This window comes from Leucoraja erinacea, chromosome 30 (assembly GCF_028641065.1).
Source record: "Leucoraja erinacea ecotype New England chromosome 30, Leri_hhj_1, whole genome shotgun sequence".
Classification (NCBI taxonomy): Eukaryota; Metazoa; Chordata; class Chondrichthyes; order Rajiformes; family Rajidae; genus Leucoraja; species Leucoraja erinaceus.
This window is the reverse complement of record NC_073406.1, coordinates 10957001-10983328: the sequence shown is the minus strand read 5'-3', so window position 1 is coordinate 10983328 and position 26328 is coordinate 10957001. Positions and strand designations below refer to the sequence as shown.

Genomic DNA, 26328 nt, shown 5'->3' with positions numbered 1-26328 from the left:
TTTCAGGACGTGACTCATCTTAGAATTAGAATGCCTTTATTGTCATTCATACAAACAAAGGTTTGAACGAAATTCCGTGCTCTGCAATCATAACAGCAAAAAAAAAACCCAATAAAAAACACACAATTACCACAGTTCTACACAAACATCCATCATAGTGAATCTCCAAACACCTCCTTACTGTGATGGAAGGCAAAAGTCTTATCTCTTCCCTGTTCTTCTCCCGCGGTCAGGCAGTCAAACTGCTGCATCGAGGCAATCGAGGGTAGAGTGGAGATAGCTGGTGGAGAGAGGTGAAGGGGAGGCTTTGTTTCCCGCACAGTTTTGTTCTGGTAATATTCTGCATATAATTATCCAAACCTGACCCTGTCTTTTGCTCATTTTCTAGTCCCGTTAATATTCCTTTTTTTTCCAAGCCACTGGGTAACTCCCGCTTTTTGGCTCCATTTACTGACCCTAACTGGTGATTTAATAGCCTATTCATTTCAGACTTCCTGTATCTGTAAGTATGGCTGGGAATCAAATGCGTCACTGGGAAACTGGGAGCAACAACTACTTTCTGTCTAGAAGTGGAAGAAGTTGCCTCTGGAAATTTCACTTTCCTCAAGTAACAAATTTCTCTGTGATATTTAATGAAATGCCTGGAAAAGGGTGCCGTATTTACAGCTTATCGGCAAGCTCCGAACACATCATGGTGTAATACAGTGTATTTGGAGCACAGGGATTTAATTTTTCATCCACATTTGCATTATAAGTATCAATTTCTGAGCTCTCCCATAAAAAATGATATGGGGGGAAAAACTCTCAGGAATTAAAGATATCCAATTTCTATCATATCTTAGTTTCCGGAACTTAAAGAACAAAAAGGTGGAGCTGCTGGAAATCTCAATTAAAAATAGAAAATACTCCAAGTATTTGGTAGCTCAGGCAGCACCTGTGAAGAGAAAGAAAAACAGGTCAATGACCTTTCATTGGATCTAAAGCTGGAGAAACCACATGCAGATTGGATAACTGCTTTGCAGAACTCATTCATTCCATCCACATTGGTGTTCCATTTGCTGATCATTTTAACTCTCCATTCCATTTCCCCACCTGATCTTTCTGTCTTCCTGTGTTCACGAAGGAACTGCAGATGCTGGAAGATCGAAGGAACACAAAATTGCTGGAGAAACTCAGCGGGTGCAGCAGCATCTATGGAGCGAAGAAAATAGGCGACGTTTCGGGCCGAAACCCTTCTTCAGACTGATCTGATCTGATTCTGTCTTCCTTCTCTGTTCCAATAAAGCTCCTCGTAAGCTTGAGGAACAGCATCTCATCTTTCAATTGGGCACATTACAGAACTCAGGACTCAACAAGAATTCAACTATTTCAGGTTGCCAGCCTTTGCAATTTGTATCAGAATAAACCCCCATCAACCTGCAACATTCATTCTTTTTTTTCTCACTCCACTGATGTGAGCCGACCCCCACTTTTCTTCCAGAACTCACTTTCATTTCAGATTTCTTGCAACTGAGGTGGCAGCAGTTTATTTTTTTGCTTTTACCTCTCTCTCTCTGTCATCATTCATCCCTCGTTTACATCTCCTCCCGACAGATGAGATGGTTAACAACCAAATATAGACACAAAATGCTGGAGTAACTTAGCAGCAGCTGGAGTAACTCAGTTGGTCAGGCAGCATCTCTGGTGAAAGAGATGACGTTTTGGGTCGAGACCCTTCATAAGCAAGTTAACAATCATTCAGCACATTCTCTCAGCCAACACCAGCACTATTTGAATGAATCCCTCCTCTTCAACTCCATCCTTAATTGAAATTATTTTCGCTCATTCAACATCCCCATCCCCCCAACTTAGAACATGCTTATTTCTGCTTGTTTTTAGTTCTGATATACTGTAAGGTCACTCTGAAACATTAACTCAGTCTCCCCACAGATGCTACCTGTCCTGCAAATGATTTTTAAAATCTTCCTTTGTACCTTGATCCCCGAAAAACAATAACATGTATATGTACGTACACAAATAACTTTTTCACTGCAAATCCTCATCTATAGAAATGATTCATTTGATTAATTGTGTCAACAGTAAAGCCAAAGGTTGAATATTCCTTGGGCATAATTTGAATAAGTATTACTTTCCAAAATAGATGTGAAGCAGGAAGTTGTGAACATTGTCATTTGTTCCACCTGTAACTGGATCATTATTTGAAAGTTTGACTTTATTGATTTTATCTACAATTACCAAAAACAAAACCCCAATGTCTTCAGGATATCTGCCTTGCTTGTTATTCCAGGTGGTCTGAGAGCAGAGGCCCATGGATTTAAAGGAAGCTCAGGAAACAGAAGCCCCTGTGACTGAGCACATCCTTACATGTGACAAAATCTATGTACATATCCATTTCCATGTGTTGATGTATAATGCAATAGTACATCAGACAGTCAGAACCTTTTTCCCCCAGAGTTGAAATATCAGAGACTAGAGAGCAGTGTTTTAAGGTCAGAGGGGCAAAGTCAAAGGAGAGGTGCGGGGCATGTTTCAATTACACAAGAGTGGTAGGTGCCAGGAGATACAGATACAATAATGGCATTTAAGAGGCTTTTGAATAGGCACATGGGTGTGCAAGGAACGGAGGGATATGGATTATGTGCAGACAGCGGAGTTTAGAAAAACTTGACATCATGTTTGGCACGGCCATTGTGGGCCAAAGTACATATTCCTGTAGGGTACACTTCAATGTAATGGTTTGGTCTGCAGTAATGTTGCCACCATGTAAAACCTTTATTGGTCAAACCCATGTAATGGCTGCTGTGCACAGAGGTTTGGTTTCCAATGGTGTTCTAGACTAACATCTCTCCAAGTTTATCTACACTCCAATTCCCAACCACATTCATCTCTAGTTCCCAACATAGAGACCGAGGCCATGTAGAGTTAACACAGCCATTGTGATAACTGAATTGTTAACATGCAAACTATTAGTCCTTGCATGAGCCACCGATCCAAGGCAGGTGTTGATAAGCTGCTTTCCCCCAATGTTTAGTGGGAGCAGTTCGGGATCCAAGCTAGGCTGCAGGTTGAGTGGCCAGCTTCTAGAGAGTTGGGGAACAGGGTTGGGGAGGGAAATCCTGCAAGTTAACCAGCAACAGGAGCTCCAGTGTCCACTTACCTGAATTGCACTGAAGTCCACCATAATTACATTTGTGAAGACATGACTTAGCCACCAGAAAACGCAAGGAATGGTGTGACCCTGGTAATGACCCAGGAGCTAATCAATGCAAATGAAAGATGTTCTTGGATTGGAAGCTCCACCAGGACTGCATGGAAAAGAAAGAGTGATAAAAGCAACCGAAGACCGAGTTCCCCTTGACCAACAGGGCAGATGGATGTACCTAGACAAAAGGAGATCTATTAACTCATTGGTCACCACAACGTGGTTTAATTTTGTGGGTTTTTAAGGGAACTAAATACATTAGTGCTCACTTACTATGAGTCAAGATTGGATTGAGGTCATCACTGCCTGCTGAAAACAGAACTTTGCAGATCCCCGGAAACATTTCTCTGAACTTTGCTCCAAGTGCCCTTGATTCCACCCCCAAAACAGACTGTGCATTGGAATAACCACCTAAGAACTTAGCACTCAAGGTTCTGAAGTGGGTTCTGATTGTATAATCCAAAAACAAATACTACAAATGCTGGAAATTTAAAACAATGAAGAGAATATGCAAATAATTTGTAGGTCATCCAGTCAATTCTGTTTCTTTCTCCACAAATACTGCCTGACCTGCTTTTTTACCCCCAATGTTTTCTTTAAAAATATATATATTTAAAACTATAACCTTAAATGTCAAAGGTGTGAGTGCTACCAACTGTGCCAACGTTCACCCCAGTAAAATTACAACTTGCAACTCAAGAGTTGTAGGTCCGTTGGATTACAGAACTAGGAACGAGTTCTTCTCCGAACGTTGACTCATTTCTGAGGTAGATGTCAATGTTTCTGATAACTGCGTGTTATTTGTTCCTTTTCAACCTTCCTACCACTGACCCAAGAAGACACTGTCAAATCGCTTCCTGTTCTGCTGAACTGTCTAAAATCAATGTTAGTTTTTTCCTTTCACTGATGAACCCATTATCACATTTGTAAGACTTTCTGAATTGTGTCAATGTTTCCTTCATGTGCTGCACCTGAGCCAAGAGCAAAGGATTTGTGCAATTTGAGCTGGTTCAGATGGTTGAAATGTACAAGGGATTAAATGACTTTTAGGAGCAGCTATTTGTGTACGACAACATTCCTTCCCTCCCCCTCTCCCTCCAGCTTTCCTTTTGAATTTCCCCAGAACTATTCCCTTGGGGAAAATGATATAGTCCTTACAGTCAGTTAAGGTATGGACCCGTTTGTTATCTTCAGGCATGGGAGGAGGAAATGGCTAAAAAAAACAAAGGAGCATTTCTCCCAGGGTTTCAGACACAACCCCATTCAGGTCTGATAGCATTGACGCCAAAAATATGCTAAAGTTAGGTCATTTAATATTTTTTTGCTCATCTGTTGGCCTTTTGAACCGGGTAATAATTGTTTTCAAAATATTTTCGCAAGGGTTTAATTCTCCATTTAGTTTTATTTCCTGCAAAGAAACACATCCATAATTGTTGTTAGCAATTGAAACACCTTATCTATAAATATATCTATCTGGAAGGTATGTATGGACGTTGGGTTTTAATGACTCACCAGAACAAGCAAATGCAATAATTTACTGTGTCACCACCATTGTTCCAAAGCTTCTGTAAAGCCTAATACAACAATGATGCTGTGTTGTGCTTGGTCAGGGATCTGTTGGTTTTCTGTTTCTAAGTGATGGTCTCTATATCGACCTGAATTGTTGTGTGATCTGATCCTCAGTGACTGTTCACTCGCAGTGGCACATTATTCATGTAATACAAACAATTACTTTACCTCGACATTAAGTTACCCAAGTCTTTCGCAAGCACATATTATAGTTATTGAAAAATCTTCATTAGAATTGAGAGGTCCTCTTAAAAATCCATGATATTGATAGACTGAATCTGTCTGTGTCATATGGAGCCATGGAGTAATGCAGCACGGAAACAGACCCTTCAGCCCAACTCATCCATGCCAACCAAGATGCCCCATCTCTACAAAGTATAGGTAGGAACAGGTAGCTGGTTTAAACCGAATATAGACACAAAATGCTTGAGTAAGTCATCAGGGCAGGCAGCATCTCTGGAGAGAAGGAATGGGTGAAGTTTTGGGTCATAGAAATGGAAAATAGTTGCAGGAGTCGGCCATTTGGCCCTTCGAGTCAGCACCGCCATTTAATATGATCATGGCTGATCATCCAAAATCAGTATCCCACTCCTGCTTTCTCCCCATATTTCTTGATTCCATTAGCCCTAAGAGCTATATCCAGCTCTCTCTTGAAAACATCCAGCACACGCACGTCACGGGGAGAATGCACAAACTCCTTACAGACAGCATCTGTAGTCAGCATTGAGCCCGGATCTCTGGTGCTGTAAGGCAGCAACTCTACTGCTGCGCCATCTTTTTCAAAATTCTTTCTTTTCTTTTTACTTTCTTCTTCCTTTCCCTTCTTTCCTTTTTTTTTTTTTTTTTCGATTTACTTATTAGTTTATAAAATGTTAAAACTGAAGCTGTACGAAAATTGTATAATTGTTATGTCAATTACTTTCTCCTTGTACAATTGCTTCTAATAAAATAAATATTATTTTTAAAAAAAACACAGTTCAACTTTTTTATTCTTTGTCCCGACAAACTTTACGCTTTCTTCACCACCCTATCTGCACTTGTTGCACCTTTCAGGGAATATTGGACTTTTTTCCCCAATGTCCTTCTGCTCATCAACATTCCTTGCTTGTCCTACATACTATTTACTGTAGGTACACAAAAATGCTGGAGAAACTCAGCGGGTGCAGCAGCATCTATGGAGCAAACATCCAGTGAATTGACCTCCACAGATTCACAACTTTTTGGGTGAAAAGGTTTTTCCTCATCTCAGTCCTAAATGGCCTACCCCTTATTCTTAAACAGTGGCCCCTGGTTCAGGACTAGTCCAACATCAGGAACATTTTTCCTGCATCTAGCCTGTCCAATCCTTTAAGAATTTTATATCGTTCTTTAAGATTCAGTCCAAAGAAGGGTCTCAGCTCGAAACGTCACCTGTTCCTTCTCTCCAGAGATGCTGCCTGTCCCGATGAGTAACTCCAGCATTTTGTGCCTGTCCCATTTACAGTAATCACATTTGACCCATATCCCTCTAAACCTTTCCGATCCATGTACCTATCCAACTACCTCCTCTAGTAGCTCATTTCAAATACACCACCCTTTGAGTAAAGAAGTTGCCCCTCGGGTTCCTATTAATTCCTTTCCTTCTCACCTTAAACATATGTCGTCTGGTTCTGATTCCCCTACTCTGGGTAATGAGTGATAGAAATTCTGAATACCATAGGAACACTGCAAGGTCTGTACTTTTCTTGCTTTAAGAAGAGAGTCGTAAGAGTATTATGCTGATACCACCAAAATTATGTGGGTTGGTGACAAGTGCAAGCAATTAGGTGAGGTTTGGTGGCTAATATAGTTGGTACTTTGAAGGTAAGAAACAAACCAGAAGTCCTTTGGTACACAATACAGCTTCAGGCCTGCACTAATATACAATATTCCTCAGAGTGCCTACTTTGGTGAGTAAAGATAAGTTAAGATTAGATAAATTAATGGAATCTTCTACAACTGGTGTGATAGAGGTGGAGTTTGGTTTATGGGGCACTGGCACCACCACTGAGGAAAGTGGGAGCTATAATTTGGGGGTTGGTTCACTTTCATATTTATATTACAATATTGGATGAGACCACTTGGCTTCAAGTCCTAGCTGGCACTAGATATCTATCAATCCTATTTCCCAACCTTTTCTCTCTCATGCTCATTAATTTCACTCTGATTCTCCTACCACCTGTCTACTCTAAGGTAATTGACAGAAGTAAATTCACATACCACCAAGTACACCATTGGAGATAGACACAAATTGCTGGAGTAACTCAGTGGGACAGGCAGCATCTCTGGAGAGAATGAATGGGTGACGTTTCGGGTTAAGACCCTTCTTGAGACTTAAAGTCAGGGGAGAGGGAAACGAGATATGGAAGGGTACAAATAACATGTAAGGTGCGAAACGAACAGATCAAAGCAGCCGATGGTCAAGGAAAGGTACAATGGTTCATTGTTGGATGAGGGGAAGATGACAACGGCATACATACAGTAAAATTAACCAGGAGGACAGTGAAAGCAGTAAAAGAACTAGAACTAAACTTTAAATCTTCGGCCACCGGCCTGCGGCCTACACCAACTAAAAGCCGCGCGGTCTCCGGTGGGGAGGAGCCGACTCTGGACTTACCTGGACTTGTACCTTGTCCTTTTACCATCTGGACGCCCGCAGCAACGGCTGCAGAGGGTTGAGGTCCTGACCACGGGGGGAAATGGAGGAGGACTGGCCAAATTGTGTGCCTTCCACCACAGTGATGAATGCTGTGGTGGATGTTCATGTTAAAAATTTATTGTGTTTTTGTGTGTGCCCTTTATCATTGTATCGCTGCTGGCGTATCATTTCACTTGCACTTTTTGTGCAATGTGACAAATAAACCGTTGTATTGTGTTGTGGGGGAGGGGCAGCAAGAGAGGGAAAGCAAGAATTACTTAATGTTAGAGAAATGAATATTCATACCGCAGGGTTGAACAGGGACATCGTTGGAATGTGGGAGAACAGAGCATTCGTAGAGAAACCCCACACAATCGCAGGGAGAATTGGCAAACACCACACAGACAACACTGGAGCTTAGGATCAAAGCAAGGTTGCTTGTGTATGACGACATATGAAGAATGGTGTGGTCAGTTTTCCAATGAAACATCAGGCGAGGTGAGAAACAAAAGCTGCACCAAAAGAAGCATTTTATGAGCTGTTAAGAAACAGCAGCTAACATGAAATTAGCAAGTTGGTCCAAAATATACGCACAGCTCATGAAACAAAACCTGTATAGAAGTCAAATGGAGTTATTGTTACAGGGCAAGTAACGGCCTTTAGATATGTCATCTGCAAAATAGTTAAAGTTACTTTCAGCACAGTGCCAATTTTCAGTGGGTGAACTCCAAGTGCTTAGCAGTGAACATGGGAAATGATACCATCGCTTAAGAAACAGAATTTATAACTCACCAGGGCTGGGGATAGAGAATGTGGTCATCCGCTGCTCATAAAATATGGTGTTACTGCAAAATGGTGTCATCTACACTTTGGGCAAGAAAAGGCTCTTAAACAAAGTCATACATAAAAAAAATAAACTGCTGGAATAACTCATCAGGTCAAGCAGTTTCTTGGAGGCAAAAGAATGGTAGATGTCTCTTGTCGAGACCCTGCATCAGGAGTGTAGGGAGAAGATAGCCAAGTGATAGGTGCAACTGTATAAATGAGATGGGAAGATGCTGGGCAGATGGAGTCAAGCAGTGGAGGGGGGGGGGGGGCAGGGAGAAATGAGGCAATGACTGCTAAGTGATAGGTGGAGATGCAAGAAGAAAAAAATAGGCAGATGGAGCTAAGTGTCAGAAAGTCATAGATCTATACAATACAGTCCATGCCGACCAAGTTGCCTAACCCAGCTAGTCCCAGTTGCCTCTCAATGCCCATATCCAATCCATGTACCACATCGGTACATGTATCTTTAAAGTGACATCGTTGCACCCATCTCTAGCACTTTCTCCGGCAGCTCATTCCATTTATGCGCCATGCAAAATCTCTACTTCGGTCCCTTTTCAAAATTTTCCCCTTCACTATCCAGGCTGAAAAGGCTTTTGCTAATCTCACTTTTCTAACACCAAAGTTTTGAAAGACTTTTGTACATCTCAGTTTTGTAATAAAAAAAGCTTTTAGCATATTGGCAGAACCTGACCTAGGTTAACAATCATATCAGCTGAAGCTGACCCCAGGTTCAAAAGGCTTATTGTGGTTTAATGTAAGTGCTATTCTGTTAGTGCACTATCAAGAGCAAGAATACTGATCCATTATGTCATTAAGAACGGAACCATCCTGTGCCAAGGACTGATGGAAGAAAAAAAAAGATCTTTAAGGGTCTCAGTAACCTTTACATACTCAAAATGAATGTAAAGTTAACAAAAGAAAAGATAAGGCCCTCGTTGATTTAATTAAGTCAGGTCACCCACTTGATCTGGCCAATGTGGGTAATGGAAAAGTAGTGTCAAAATTAGATGAGGATGTTTTAGGCGTGGGAAAATAAGTTACAGAGAGTCCACTCAGCCTCTGTCGAATGGACGACGTCTTTGTCTGTAATTCACTGGTATGTTTTTCTAATATTGTAAGAATTGTACTTCTGTAAATTCTTTCCAATTTATTACCTTTATAGAAATTACTCCTCATAATTAAATATGCCTCATTTAAAAGTACACCTGTTTCGTTAGCTGGAAGTATTTCTTCCTTGGTTGGGAGAAGGGATCTGCTGCTCGAAATGGTGATTATTGACAGTTAAACCCATTCAGAAGGAAAGACAGATGCAGCAAGTAAATTTAGCTTTGACATAGGTTGGTACAATGTAATCTCCCTAAAGTGAGGTAACTTGTTGTTAGTTATAACAGATAGGACTTAAAGTCTTGACTTAGGCTTGGTACACTCAATATCATTACACCCTCTTACCGTGAAACCTTTGTCCTTTAGTTTAGACTCCTCTACTCTGGGGGAAAAGCTGTGGTTTTCACATTATCTATGCTCTCTAAGGTCATCCCTCAGACTCTTACGCTCCTACAAAAAGTCAGAACATCCTTGTGAATCTTTTTTGCATGCTGTCCAGTTTGATGACATCATTCCAATTGCAGGGTGACCAGAAAGCACACAGTACTCCAAGTGTAGCCTGACCAACATCTTATTGGGGCAGGTAAGAGGAAGGGTAGAGACAGGGAGGTGCTTTTATTTATTTTTATTTCCAATAATTTTCTGGATTTTAGGGATGTTCACTTTGGGGATGTTCATAACAGCCTTTCTTTGCCAGCTGTTGAAGGTTTTCCGAGCAGTTTCTTGCATAATTCTGCTGGTGCACCCGAGTGATCCTACCAGACCTTATATCCGTGTATAAAACCAAGAGGGGAATTGATAGGGTGAATGCACAGTCTTTTATCCAGGGTAGGGGAATCAAGGATCTTAAAAAAAAAAAATTTAATTATTTATTTCGAACAGAATAAAAAGCAAGTGTGAAACAGCATGCAAAAAACAAAACAAGAATATTTATAAAGTGTCATAAACAATATCTATAAATAAATGAAATCGTATGTGTCCGAAAAGGAGCAGGAAGAAGTCAAAGCTTATTAATTCCCACCCTTATTCAACTGCTTGTAATTACCTTATACAAATTTAGCAGCTATATGTACACCATATGTACACCAGCAGCTATATGTACACCAAATTATTTACATTTATACACTAATCAAATATTTACAAAGACATACAAAAAAGAAAAAAAGAAAAAGAAAAGAAAAAACTCTCATATACTATACAGTATCTTAGTCATATATACAACCCATCACCCTATAATCACCCTTAAGGATCGGAGACCACACTTCCACAGCCCTCACCCTCAACATCAACGCACCTCAGGGGTGTCCTCAGCCCGCTCCTGTACTCCCTGTACACCCACGACTGTGTAGCCCAACATGACACCAACATCATTGTCAAGTTCGCGGACAACATTACAGTCGTGGGTCTGATCACCAATGGGGATGAGTCGGCCTACAAAGAGAGGGTAGAGGCCCGGACACGGTGGTGCCAGGTCAACAACCTCTCTCTCAACGCCGACAAGACCAAGGAGGTGATTGTCGACTACAGGAGGGAGGGAGGGAGGGAGGGAGGGAGGGAGGGAGGGAGGGAGGGAGGGAGCGAGGGAGGTGCCAGTTTCTAAGTGGTCTCACCATGGAATTTAGCACCAAGGAATGACAGGATAATTTTGCTTTTTAATAATATACTTTGGCCTTTGGCATTGTTCATGGAGTTTGCACCTCATAAAACCTTGTCCTATTTCGGTTCCAAGGTTTTTGCGATAAAGTGAGGAGACTCTTGGTTATCGACGTCAGTAAAAGCAGAACGGTTGAATGAAAAATCATGAACACATTTACGAACTGTTAGCATGTCAATGGGGATGAGAGTTGTCATCCAGTGCCTTCAGGTTCTGGTAAAGTGTAACGTTCAGTATTTCCTTTCACCTGTGAGGGCATTCTGGTTTATTTGGTTTCTTCCTTAAACTTGGGCTCCTCCAAAACTCTGTGGACAAATGGAGTGGACCTTATTGACATTGCCACCATTTATTGTCCATCCCTGGCTGCCCCTGAACTGAAGAGGCTGTTAAGAGCCAACAACATAGGTGGGACTGGAGTCACATACAGACCAGACAGGATAATGATGTTTTGCTTGCACACTTTACACTTCCTTATCTCTGCATCTCCCCCTCCCCAGACTCACATTCTGAAGACGGGTTTCGACCCAAAACGTCACCCATTCCTTCTCTCCAGAGATGCTGCCTGTCCCGCAGATTTACTCGGGCATTTTGTGCCTAGCTTCAGAATAATGAGATTAGATGTCCTGTTTAAAGGGCCTTGATGAACCAGGTATGGTTTAAACAGCATTCAGGTAGTTGCATGGTTACCTTTCCTGAGACAAATATTTTATTATAAATTCAAGAATTATCAGGAAAGGTAACCTGAAGAGGCCCTCCAAACTGTGTATAATCTGTTGATAACTCTTGTCATTTACCCACCCTCCAATTTGAATCATGCTGAACCAGACTTCCAATCAATTAGATAACAATAGGGGATGGTTGAGGCTGTGGTTAAGAATGTGCAAAGGTCTTATCGGAGAAAAAGTCAGTGCTAAAGGTTAAAAAAATCAGGAAACAGTTCAGAATAATGATCAGAGTTAGGATAACCAAATTTGTAGATAAGGGATAGAATGTGCAAACAAGAACAGGTGTAACAGTGCTATATTTAAATATGTAAAGTATTTGTAAAAGGTAGATGTATTTTAACCATATAACCATATAACCATATAACCATATAACAATTACAGCACGGAAACAGGCGATCTCGGCCCTACAAGTCCGTGCCGAACAAATTTTTTTTTCCCCTTAGTCCCACCTGCCTGCACTCATACCATAACCCTCCATTCCCTTCTCATCCATATGCCTATCCAATTTATTTTTAAATGATACCAATGAACCTGCCTCCACCACTTCCACTGGAAGCTCATTCCACACCGCTACCACTCTCTGAGTAAAGAAGTTCCCCCTCATATTACCCCTAAACTTCTGTCCCTTAATTCTGAAGTCATGTCCTCTTGTTTGAATCTTCCCTATTCTCAAAGGGAAAAGCTTGTCCACATCAACTCTGTCTATCCCTCTCATCATTTTAAAGACCTCTATCAGGTCCCCCCTTAACCTTCTGCGCTCCAGAGAATAAAGACCTAACTTATTCAACCTATCTCTGTAACTTAGTTGTTGAAACCCAGGCAACATTCTAGTAAATCTCCTCTGTACTCTCTCTATTTTGTTGACATCCTTCCTATAATTGGGCGACCAAAATTGTACACCATACTCCAGATTTGGTCTCACCAATGCCTTGTACAATTTTAACATTACATCCCAACTTCTATACTCAATGCTCTGATTTATAAAGGCCAGCACACCAAAAGCTTTCTTTACCACCCTATCTATATGAGATTTCACCTTCAAGGAACTATGCATGGTTATACCCAGATCCCACTGTTCAACTGTATTCTTCAATTCCCTACCATTTACCATGTACGTCCTATTTTGATTTGTCCTGCCAAGGTGTAGCACCTCACATTTATCAGCATTAAACTCCATCTGCCATCTTTCAGCCCATTTTTCCAAATGGCCTAAATTACTCTGTAGACTTTGGAAATCCTCTTCATTATCCACAACACCCCCTATCTTGGTATCATCTGCATACTTACTAATCCAATTTACCACACCTTCATCCAGATCATTGATGTACATGACAAACAACAAAGGACCCAACACAGATCCCTGAGGCACCCCACTAGTCACCTGCCTCCAACCCGATAAACAGCCATCCACCATTACCCTCTGGCTTCTCCCATTCAGCCACTGTTGAATCCATCTTGCTATTCCTGCATTTATACCCAACAGTTGAACCTTCTTAACCAACCTTCCATGAGGAACCTTGTCAAAGGCCTTACTAAAGTCCAAATAGACAACATCCACTGCTTTACCCTCGTCAATTTCCCTAGTAACCTCTTCAAAAAATTCAAGAAGATTAGTCAAACATGACCTTCCAGGCACAAATCCATGTTGACTGTTCCTAATCAGACCCTGTTTATCTAGATGCTTATATATATTATCTCTAAGTATCTTTTCCATTAATTTGCCCACCACTGAAGTCAAACTAACAGGTCTATAATTGCTAGGTTTACTCTTAGAACCCTTTTTAAACAATGGAACAACATGCGCAGTACGCCAATCCTCTGGGACTATTCCCGTTTCTAATGACATTTGAAATATTTCTGTCATAGCCCCGGCTATTTCTACACTAACTTCCCTCAATGTCCTAGGGAATATCCCGTCAGGACCTGGAGACTTATCCACTTTTATATTTTTCAAAAGTGTCAGTACTTCTTTTACTTTGAACCTCATAGTATCCATAGATACTCTACTAGTTTCCCTTACCTCACATAATTCAATAAAACATTTGTTAATAATAAAATTTGTTAAAATTCAAATTTTAAAACAACTTGATCCATTCCTGCAAGATATCTTTAACACCAAGGAATCTTAACTGCAGAGTGAGCGAGGAGACATGAGAGGTGTCCCAGATGTAAGCGGGTCTGAATGCTGTGGGCAGAATGGGTATGTAATGGGTAAGGTTTTTCTACCACTATGACTTGTTTGAATTTAGCATTAAGCAGCACAGGCAGATTCCCAGTCAAATTAAGGCCAAACAATTAAAAAAGAAAAGAAAAACAAGCTTAACTGTATAGTTTTAAACATTTCCTCTGAGACTGAAGTAGCACAGATGTATTTCATTCGTCAGACCATCTGGAAAGTAAACAAAGGAAGGATATTGAAGATAGTTTGGCCTGTTCTCCATCGCTGGCCTTGGATTCTCCCTCCAAACTGCAGAATTAACAAAAAGTGCTGATCCTTGACTGTTGTTATACAGCCTTAACTCCACAAGCAGGGGTAAATAGGGATGAGTTTTAAATGCTGGTCTTACCTGGAACCCAAAATCAAATAGCACACCAACTTATTTTTTTAGTTCCTCGTCCAAATTTAATTTACTCCACAGAAACTTAATTTAGTTTCTCCAATGCACCTTTAACTGCCTCGGCCATTGACTTACTTTTGAAGTGAAGTTCATTATGTAAGAAACACAGCAGCCAATTTACAGACAACAAGAATCACAAAGCAATATGACAACAGCCAGTCAGAATTGGAGCCGCAGGAAACTTTCCACCGAGAACTAACAGTGAAATTCATGTAGTTATGAACCAAGTTAGATTTTCTGCAGTAAATTCAATTCAACAACTTTACAAAATATATCCAGAGGCTTACAGTATCCCTTCCCCACCACATACGATACGATACGATAGAACTTTATTTATCCCAGGAGGGAAGTTGATCTGCCAACAATCATAAAAACACAAAATACATGAAATTAAAGTGATGAAAGGAAAGGTTTGTGGATGTGCAAAGATTGCGCGGCGGGGGGGGGGGGGGGAGTCAGTCTCAGTGTACCCCACGACAGAAGGGGGAGGAGTTGTACAGTTTGATAGCCACGGGGAAGAAAGATCTGCTGTGGCGTTCCATGTATGTGTATGTTAAACATTAACATCATTGTATTCAATCTAATTTGGCAGTGAAATCTGTGTCTGGCTATGTTGATATAAAGTGGATAGACAATTGCATAGGAGTGTGTTTAGTCATTTTGTGCATTAACACTTAGCCAATTTGACTTCAAGGTCCCAGAGTCGCAATCATAACCTCCACTGTTTCCTCCGTCCGGTTAGTTGTTTTTCAGTCAGTTTCCTCTCCATCTGAGCTCATTTAGCGTCAATGGTCAAATGGCATGTTGGTTTAAATGACAGAAAGGTAAACACTTAAGGTCTTAAAGAGATATTCCCATCTTGAAAAAACACTAGCAGCTTTAAAGCTCTCATCACAGTGACACAGCAATGAACTCAAGCCAGCGTGATGAATTTCACACACATTCTCAGAAATTCTTTGAAGAAAAAACAAATGCAAATCTTTCTAAAATATAAACAATGTGGGGACACTCAGCAAGTGGAGAAAGGTGCTGTTAATATTTCAGGCTGATGGCCTCTTATAAGAACTGGGAAAATGTGAGAATAAGCACATGTAAGGAGGGAAGCAGCGGGTGCTTATTCTCTGATGAGATGGGGGAGACCACCAATCCTAGATAACCCAGGAAACCCTAAATGCTAACTCCTCTTCTCTCAGATTTTGCCCGACGCATTTTGTTTTACGTCAGATTTTCCACATTTTCAATTTCTATAATCTTTCCATCTTTATTCTAATTTCCAATCTATTTTCATAAATTTAAACTCATCAAAATGATCCATGGGCTCATGTGAATTCCAATTTGGCCATCATCACTTTGCTCACTGACCTAGAGCTCCCAGTCCACCAACACATGGGTGTTAAAATTATTATCCTCCAGCTCAACCCTCTATTCCTCCTGCCATTTGATATCTCTGCACATTCAATCACCACTTTGTCGTTTAACTGTAACCTTCACCTTTGTTTGTTTCAGTTATATATTTATATCGCTTTGCCTCAATCAAGGAAGTGTATTTTACAAAGGCATATTTGTGGTGACGTTATCTCAAATATGCCTTTGTAAAATAAACTTCCTTGACTGAGATTTTTGATCATCTATCTTAATGTTCAATTCTTGACTGGGTCATTCGGGTTCATTCAACTACTTGATGGGTGAATGCAAGTTTTTATAAACCAAATTGCATTCAGTTCAGTTAGATTATTCTCCGAATCAAAAGGGTGTTGGATCTCAATGCAATGTGGACTTTTAAAATTAAATCGAAACTCAATTCTGAGGCAATTGTGTATTGTAAGATTTGTTTTTCAGATGAACTAAGTCCTGATTTTACATTGTCACAGAATATCCGATACCCTAATCATACTTCAAAAATGAGCAGTAAGTTCTGACCTGCCACGCAACATTCATTTCTTAATACCCCAAATAAAATCAAGTTACCAGATTAATTATGCACATTTTGCCTGTCTTCCATGTTCTTCTTTAGGTAGTCCCTCGCTACTTGTTTCCACTTGTTGCCACTCCAGTTCTGCGGATGAGTTTCCACTCCAGCCCTGGGATGCCTGTGCATGAATTATTTTAACATGGATGGAAGCACATGGATGGAAGCACATGAATTTGACAGCACAAACTCTTGGTCCAAAGGCAAGGAGCGCCATGGCAATTGAAAACCAATATCTGCTGCATGCAGCACACACACACACACATCCTCTTCCTTGACTGCCTAACTCTTCCTTCATTGATACGCTCATTGTTTCATTCCCCACCTCTTATCCCTCTCCCCAAAGATGTCTCTTTTTGCTTCCTTCATTCTTTGGATCCCTCTCTCTCTCATCTTCCTCTCCCTTCACACCCACTTCTCTCTTGAGCCTTTCTCCCCTTCCTTACCCTCTCGATTTGACTACACCTTGCAGCTATCCCTTTTCATGGGGCATAAGCCCAGATCTAGGGCAGATCCCAGGAGGAAGTTCTTCTCCTCATGACCGATGAGCGGTCCTGTGCAGCAGATGCCAAATCACCCAACTGAGAGTTGGACAAGTTTCTGCATGAGCCACAGAACATCAGTGAAGGAATACAGTGCAGAGGGATCTTGGACACTAACTTTTTATTGGCCTGGTGGGAGTAAGGATGGGATCAAATTGTCATGGTCTTTGCATGTGCCAAGAGAATTCATGGTTCCAGTGAAGTGAAAAATATGCACATACATTACACCGGCCTCATTAATCAGAAGTTAATATGAAGCTTCTTCAAGTACTCTCCCATCCAACTAGACTTAGCATAACCACATTCTGAGGGTTACCACTAAGCGGTAACTCAACTGGTCCAGCGACATAAATACTGTGGATATCAGAGCAGGACAGAAACTTGGTTACATAGAAACATAGAAAATAGGTGCAGGAGTAGACCATTCGGCCCTTCGAGCCTGCACTGCCATTCGATATGATCATTGCTGATCATCCAACTCAGTATCCAATCCCTGCCTTCTCTCCATACCCCCTGATCCCTTTAGCCACAAGGGCCACATCTAACTCCCTCTTAAATACAGCCAATGAACTGGCCTCAACTCCCTTCTGTGGCAGAGAATTCCACAGATTCACCAATCTCTGTGTAAAAAATGATTTTCTCATCTCGGTCCTAAAAGACTTCCCCCTTATCCTTAAACTGTGACCCCTAGTTCTGGACTTCCCCAACATCGGGAATAATCTTTCTGCATCTAGCCTGTCCAACCCCTTAAGTTACCAGTCCTGTACTACTATCTATCTTATTGGTGACCCTCAGACTATCTTTGATCAGTCCTTTACTGGTTTTACTTTGCACTAAATGTTATTTCCTTATCATGTGATATACTGTAAATGTTTTTCCGCTGCCTATTTAGCACGCAACAAAAGCTTTTCACTGTACACGTGACAATAAACTAAACTGAACCCTTTATAGGACTTTAGTTAGGTCACATTTGGGGTATTGTGTACAGTTCTTGTCACCAATTGCAGAAAGGATGTAAAGGTTTTGGAGGTGATGTAAAAGTGGTTTACCGGAATGCTGCTTGAATTAAAGGATATCAGCTATCAGGAGAGGTTGGACAAACTTTCAAGTAGCTGTTTCCAGTCCACTTTAAATACCGTAAGTCTCTCCGCATCACAGTAAATGGGTCTTTCCCCTCCAAGTCAAAATCTTTAATGTAATCATCACCCTTTTCCATCACAATGCTAAATCTAAATAAATTATGACTGCCACCTCAATAGCACTCTCCTAATACACCAGCTGCAATTAGGGATTGGCACAACCAGGAACCAGATCCTGAAAAATGAATAAATCAAAAAGCAAACAATGGCGGTGGGTGCAAGGAGACCAGCACCTCCATAGTCGCCTTGTTATGACAAAGCCCGCACTTCATATCTCTCAGAAATCACAAACAACGAGGTTAGATCGTGTTCAGACCAAACCCTACATTGTGTTCCCTTCTGTCTTGCAATTCCTGTGACCCCATGAACGTTTCACCGCTCTGTGGGATAAATACATCTCCAAAGCCGCAGCCAAAGCTACCCTGAAAAGCATAAACAGGCAAGTAAATGTGACCAGGAACTCAGGAGATGGATCCTGAGACCCACCTCTTGAACACTCAGGCGGCCCTTCGACAGCTTTCAACTCCACATCAGACTTTTGAAAGCAAAGATTTAAATATCTCAAAAATTTAAATAAATATAAATAAATGACACATTTAAGGACCCACTAAATTGAAATAAAATTACCATTTAAAAACATTCTCTCAGCTTTTCCACTAGACTTAAATGTCCCAGTCAAATGGCCTGATACAGGTTGTGTCTTGGACCTTGGCTCAGCTTGTGCCCTCGGAATTAGCATTGAATCCAGACGTGGGGTGGGAAGTTGGATGCTCCAGATGATGACGCCCATTTTGCAAGTCACAGATATGAAAGCCTGACGCATGAAGGCCACCTCACCAGTTCTCCTCTGAGCTGTTGGCAGCTGTAAGATGTCTCTCCCCTACAAACGTGAAAAGTGGAGTTGATGCAGTCAAAGGCATTCTGGGAGTGTTGAAACATCCAGATGTTTTTAAACTCTCCACACAGATGTCCATTGTAGTATTTTCTGACATCTGCAAGTCTGGCCCTGCTGTCTTGGGACCAATCTTGTGTACCACTCCCTCTGTTGCTTAGTTTAGACAGCTGTGAAGGTCACCATCCAGATGTGCACTATGTTCCCAATTAATTATATTAATCACCGCTCAAGCCACATGACTAAATTCATATTAGTAAAGAGTAAAATATTGTATGTATATAGAACCTGTCAGAAAACAAACAGCGTGGAACATTTTAGAGCCAATTTTGATATATCATCATTGTAGTGACTATTAAAATGTTCAAATTCTGGCAGTCTTCTGCACATAAGATGCCATATTAGCAATGTGATAATCTGCTTTATTGAGTGATAAATATTGGCCGTGCCACAGGAGGCAACTCCTTTACAGTTACACAAAATAACATCATGGAATTTCTTATATACACAAGATGGCAGGTAGATTTACTTATCAGGCAGATCTACTTGTAGACTTACTGTCGCTTCCAAAATATCTCTGAGAAACTGAAATCAAATTCAACTGGAAACTCTACATTCGTAGAGTAGGTCTCAAAACCACAACATCGAGCCTGGAAACAAGAATAATGCATTAAACCCCTTTTTCACGGGGCGACTTGACGCAAGAGGTAACCAGAGTTTAACATCGTGGGAACCTCGTGCGATAACAGTACGGCATTCGTGGACCACCGTGGACCACCGTGGCGCTAACGGCAGGTAATCGTGTAACTTGGGTATCGGGAGAAAATTCAAGCAAGCTTGAATTTCTCCAAGAGGGACTTGTGGTTGAGCATTGCAACATTTTATGAACGTAGTGGCCAGTGCAATATCCGTAGTAACTCTTGCGGTTACCGTGGGAACTCCTGCGAACGGTAAACCCGGAAGCTGGACAGAGGGGACAGAAGGTGAGTAAAAAAGGTGTTCTCAATGTCGCCAATGGAACATGTGTCCATCGAGGACGTCCCACCTCATTGTCATTGTTGGAGAATCTTTTTCACTGGAACACTTGCAGAGATGGCTCCCAGAAAAGGTCAAAGAAAGGGGGTAAAGCATGTCAGAAAGGTTTTTGCCATGCAGGAGAATGAGGAGGAGACGCAGCAAGAGAGACAGGTGGAGAGGTAACAGGAGATGCCACAGATAACACTGCCTGTGGGCTCCTTGGAGCAGGGAGAGGGTGAGCAAGGTGGATTTCAGATTGCCTCCCCAGTAGCCGTTGTAGGAATAGCCTCTACAGACGCTTATGTAAAGGGAAGATGGCAGAAGGTAAGGCCATATAACTTCTCCAGGGAACAAGAGGGGGAACTTGTAGAATGGTACCAATTTAACGAGATTCTCTACGATAAATCCAGAGAGGATTATAGAAACAGGGCGAGAAAACGGAACCTGCTGGAGACGAAGGCTGCGGAGTATCCCGGGTGCTCATGTGAGTATATATAACGATATATTAGTTCATCAACAGGAAAACCATTTAATGTTATCCAAGATTTAAAAACATACAATGCTATAGATGTAAAAGTGCTGTTTTTGCAGTTAACTTAAACTTCTCTTATAAGTCTGTCTGTGCCCTGCAGCTGCAAAGTAAAAAAGTCGCAGACAGCTTTTACACCCTCTGTGTTTGAGGTTGGAATCATGTCTCTAAGCGCCATAAAATAAGTTATGACATCATTTGTGCCACGTGATGATTTAATTGCACTTGACAGTTTACAATGCTCATTCAAGATTTAACGGGAAAGCTCGGGAGACGGACAAGTCACTCGCACAAATAACAGAAATGCCGAGTACCGTGGGAACTCTTTGTCTACCCCCCCCCCCCCCCCCTGTTATATCGTATGATATCGTGCTAGACCACGACCACTTCACTCTGGTCACATCTTGCGTCAAGTCGCCCTGTGAAAAAGCCCCATTAGACTCAGGGCAAAACGAAAATGATTCTGTTCTTTTAAAGTGATAATTGTACAACACATACCAATGTCTATCTCCAGATCATTGCTCTTACTGGCAGGCCATGGCAGGAATTGTGCTTTTAAATTACTTCCTCCACTTTGTTCTCATTTTTGTTCTGAGTTCATTTTGACCTGTATGGTTATTAATTACCTGTTCTAACAACAAAAGCCTTATGCGAGTTATTTATTTGGTTTTGTTTTAATTCCCATGGCAATTTTTCACTAAGGAGGATTGTCATGTATCATAGGTCTGTGGTGTTTAAATTATAAAATAAACAAAATACTTTTGCCGTCTCTGCTTGGGCCTTTGACTGATTCTTCACCCCCCTAGTGGTGCTTGGTCACCGACACTGATGAATGATTGCATACTCACCAGCAGCTTTCTCATGACGCAGCCAAATGATTTCAGAAGAAGAAACCAGACATGGCAACCTACAAGGCAACCATGGATCAGCAGAATATCAGGCTTCTCATCTAAAGAATCATATAACACCTCTAATCATACTGGGGTGTCAACCTAGGTTGTCTATCTATCTATCTATTTCTATTTCTTTTCTATCTATCCATCTATTATTATATAAAGGTCTGTGGCTGCCGCCTCCCGTCCGTCCGTCCGGCTGCGGCTGCCTTTCTTCCTTTTGATTCGCTGCTCCTTCCTATCAGCTTCCAACACACTTCAAAACAAAATTGCAAGACAGGAACACTCTGAACTTTTCATCTCAATGGGATATCACAGCAAGTGCTTCAACAGGAGGGGGAGGGCCAATTGGTATTGCAATTGCAACTGCTGCAGCAGGCAGGGGAGGTGAAATTGGATTTTTTTTTTTAGTCCACTGCTGAGGGAGACAGGGGAGTGCTGGAATCTTACATTTGGGAACGGGTTCAGTTCCGTTGGAGGAGACGGGTGCATGGTGGAATATTGGGTTGGGGGATCACACCATTGGGGGAGCAGACCCAACGGGTCTGCACTTGGTCTAGTATATTACTAAAACTCTCATCTTGTTTGTTTCTATGCGTGTGTGTTTGCGCTCTCTGATTTTGTGATGTTGTCAAATTATGCTAAAACGATACACAATAGTGCCACAGTTTTTTGGACTACCTTACTCACAATTGTCATGTGGTGGTTTGTATCAAGTTTCATTTAGATTGATGGTATATTTTACAAGTTATTCATATTTAAAACTTTAAACATTTAAACTTCTCACTGAAAATTCCAGATCTTTGCTGGCCCTGCTGGGTACAATGTTGCAAATCCCAGGCCACTGAGTCCTTAGTCACTTAACTTCTCACTGGCTACAATGTTGCAAATCACTGAGTCCTCACGGCAAGCATGTGCTATTTGGATTTTTATAAAGTTTAATGAGGGAGGGTGAATATGGGGGAAATGAGCTGCGCCTGCGGAAGCTATGGGTGAGTGCTGGAATATTGCGTTGGGGGAACAGGCTGCGTTGGGGGAACGGGTGAGTGGTGGAATATTGCATTGGGGAACGGGTTGTGTTGGGGGACCAGGCCTCCCGTGGGGGCTATGGGTGAGTGGTGGAATATTGCATTGGGGGAATGGGTTGCTTTGGGGACCAGGCCTCCCATATGACAGGGGCCCAATTTATGGACCATCTTACTCACCATTGTCCTGTGGTGTGTTGTATCAAGTTTCATTCAGATTTATGTCATACTAGACCAAGTGGGACCCATTTGGACATTGTCACACAGGGGGCCTGGTCCCCCAACGGAACCCGTTCCCCCAATGCAATATTCCACCACTCACCCATAGCCCCCATGGGAGGGCATGGCAGATACGCAGACATGCACACACACACAGACAAGATTAAAGTTTTAGTAATATATAGATATAGATTTTATCAAGTTATTCACATTTTAAACTTTAAAAATTTAACTTTTCACTGTAAAAAAGCCAATTCCACTTGCTACCCCTGCCTGTCACAATGTTACAAAGGACAGGACACTGGGAGTCGTGTTATTTGTAACATTGTAACAGGCAGGGCAGCAAGTGGAATTGGATTTTTATACAGTTTAAAACGAGGGAGGGTGAAGAGGAGGGGGAGGGAGTGCTGGGGAATGAGGGGAAATGAGCCATGCCTGCGCAGTTGGGTCTATGGGCGAGTGGTCGAATATATTGCGTTGGGGGAACGGGACCCAACAATCCCACTTGGTCTATATACATTACTAAAAACCTCATCTTGTTTGTATGCGTGCGTGTGTGATATCCCAAAACCCCGCCAAAGCGGTACACGATAGCACTACATATTTTGGGAGTGTTGGGGGATGAGGGGAACGGAGGAGGATAGGGGTAGGAAAAGGGATTTGCGAGGTGTAGTTGGGGGAGGGTTGCTGTGACTCATGTCACAACGGTGATCTCTGGCATCACAACGGGAACCCCTCTGCCGCAACTGTGCAGTTGGGAGCTATGGGTCAGTGGTGGAATATTGCCTTGGGGACGGGGCCCAACGGGGCCTCACCTGGTCCTGTATATTACATATTCTTTACTGAATTATACATTTTACATTCTTCATTCATTACACAAAACAGCATTCGGGTCACACATAAGGCTCAGTGGGTGCAAACATCATTGTTGTTTCACCAATGAATTAAAATCCAAGAAATCGCTACTTTTAATCAACACGGGATAGCAGTGGTTCAAGAAAACTAAGTAACATTATCTTTTTAAGTGAAATTGGCAACAAATGATGGTCTTGCCATGAATGGAATATTTTTCAAGAATTAATCAAAAACTGCCAGATTGAAAAACCTTCAAGATTTTGTAGACGCAAGAAACCACATATGCTGGAATCTTGAGTAAACACACAAAATGCAGGAGTAACTCAGCAGATCAAGCAGCATGCAATGAACAGACAATGTCTTGGATCAGGACTCTTTTGCACACTGATTGTAGTAGGGAAAGAGAGCTGGTAAAGAGGTGGGGGCATGACGGAGCTTGACAAGTGAAAGGTGGAGCTTATCCCCACTACTACATTCGGACTGAAGACAGGGACCCGATCAAAAACATCACCCAGCTATTCCCTCCACAGCTGCCTGATCTGCTGTTGTCCCGGCACCTTGTGCTTTACTCAAGATTTTTTAGGCCTGATTTTACAGCATCCAATAAGTAAAATTTCTCCATTCCTATTTAATGTGACAAATGCATTCAGTTTGCCAAGATTGGAACCTAGTTTACCTACGTGAGCATTAAACCAAAAACCACGTTGACATTCACATTCATAACATTCTATTTATGAAGAAAGCAGTACACAAACTCCATACACATTTGACACGGGGCTTTTCCCAGAAATTACTTGGTGGTAACTGCCCTGTGTGAATAATGTTTACTTGTCACATACACCACGTATGAACTAGAACTTCTTTACATCGGCGAAACCAAGCGCAGGCTTGGCGATCGCTTCACTGAACACCTCTGCTCAGTCCGTCATAACCTTCCTGATCTCCCAGTGGCTCAGCACTTCAACTCCCCCTTCCATTCCCAATCTGACCTTTCTGTCCTGGGCCTCCTCCATTGTCAGAGTGAAGCCCAATGCAAATTGGAGGAACAGCACCTCATATTTTACTTGAGAAGTTTACACCACAGCGGGATGAACATTAACTTCTCTAACTTCATATAGTTCTGGCTTTCTCTCTCCATCCCTGCCCCCTTCCCAGTTCTCCTACTGGTCTTACTGTCTCTGCCTACATTCTATCTTTGTCCCACCCCCTCCCCTGACATCAGTCTGAAAAAGGGTCTCGGCCTGAAACGTTGTCCATTCCTTCTCTCCAGCAATGCTGCCTCACCCACTGAGTTACACCAGCATTTTGTGTCTACCTTGGACTTAAACCAGCATCTGCAGTTCTTTCTCACACAAAGCAACAGATAGTTGTTTAAATTTCAGCATGCACGCAATTCTCAATCTTTTAGCAGTGGCAGAAAGTTGCTGCAGTGACAGACTGAAGTCCAGATTCCTTAGATTTTGAGATACTCTCCAATTTCCTTCACAAATGCAGGCTTAAAAACATTCAACAAGCACAACACCAACCAAGGCAAAACTGTCTAATTGACTTGCACTCCATTGACCTTAAATTTATGTTCTTTAGTTTTCGATGCTCTTGCATCTGACCTGTTACTACTTCACAATCTCAAATCTATGTGTGTGAAATAGAACTAATCTTTCACACCGATGTGTTAACAAGCTGACAAATGGATTGAAGCACTGACCATCAAATGCAGAAGACTGACATGTCGAATACTCATATCGTTTGTTCAACCTAACATCGTGACTGATCGCACTGTCATGTTGCCTGACACTTAATAATCAGAACTAACAATTGAAAAGCTGTTGTTGGAATGGGGTGTCATAATTGTATAATTGCTACAAAGCAACAAATCAACCGAAGGAAGTAACTATAAGAAAATGACCCAAATAGTAAATTTGAGGCTGAACTAGGAAGCAGTGCATGTTCCGCTAATTACAAAAGGCTGATTTAGAGTATTATGTTACCTGAAACCCTGGATTGTATTACTGCATTAGAATTCTGACATACCCTTCTATTATCCTTAAAACATACAGTGCATACAATTTGTATTTTAATCACCCCAGTAACTTCCTGATAGACCTCTCAGAGGGCTCTTGAAATGTGAGAAGGGTGAGACCAGTAGAGTGTAACTTACACTTTGTTCTCATTCCCGAACAAATGCATCTTTTATTGAGATACCATCAAGCACATATTTCTATCGAAGTTAGGAATTCACTTATGTTCTCTTACAGTAAGTATAATAAAGTTATAAACAACTTGTAAAACCAGTACCTTGAAGAGTCATAATTAGTTCACATTTTTGTGAACACCCGATGTTGATGGTAGTGGCAATTAAAATTACAATCTTCAAAAGACATTTAGATAAGTGTTTAAGAAGGAACTGCAGATGCTGGAAAATCGAAGATAGACAAAAATGCTGGAGAAACTCAGCGGGCGAGGCAGCATCTATGGAGTGAAGGAAATAGGCAACGTTTCTGGGTCGTAGTCTGAAGAAGGATTTCGATCGGAGACATTTAGATAAGTACTTGGTTAGGAAAGGCTTAATCACTGTGCTCAAACACAGCTACAGGCCCTGCAGCCCAAATTGTTCAAGTTGAAAACCAAGCGACAGTGCCCTCCATAATGTTTGGGTCAAAGACCCATCATTTATTTATTTACCTCTGTACTCCACAATTTGAGATTTGTAATATTAAAAAAACATGTGGTTAAAGTGCACATTGTCAGATTTTAATAAAGGCCATTTATATACATTTTGGTTTCACCATGTATAAATTACAGCTGTGTTTATACATAGTCCCCCCCCCCCTCCCCCCCATTTCAGGGCACCATATTGTTTGGGACACGTGGCTTTACGGGTGTTTGTAA

General features: G+C 41.6%; 1 long non-coding RNA gene across 2 annotated transcripts; it reads right to left on the bottom strand.

Moving 5' to 3' along the window:
• Nucleotides 1–19: 19 nt before the first annotated feature.
• On the bottom strand, nucleotides 20–20960 carry LOC129711628 (uncharacterized). Of its 2 annotated transcripts, none has more exons than XR_008725877.1 (3): nucleotides 18637–20960; nucleotides 16328–16449; nucleotides 20–934 (listed from the first exon to the last, which is right to left on the bottom strand). It is a non-coding gene; the product is annotated as an uncharacterized LOC129711628 (long non-coding RNA). The 2 variants fall into 2 exon arrangements; XR_008725878.1 differs by lacking the exon at nucleotides 20–934 and adding an exon at nucleotides 7693–10207.
• Nucleotides 20961–26328: the final 5368 nt, after the last annotated feature.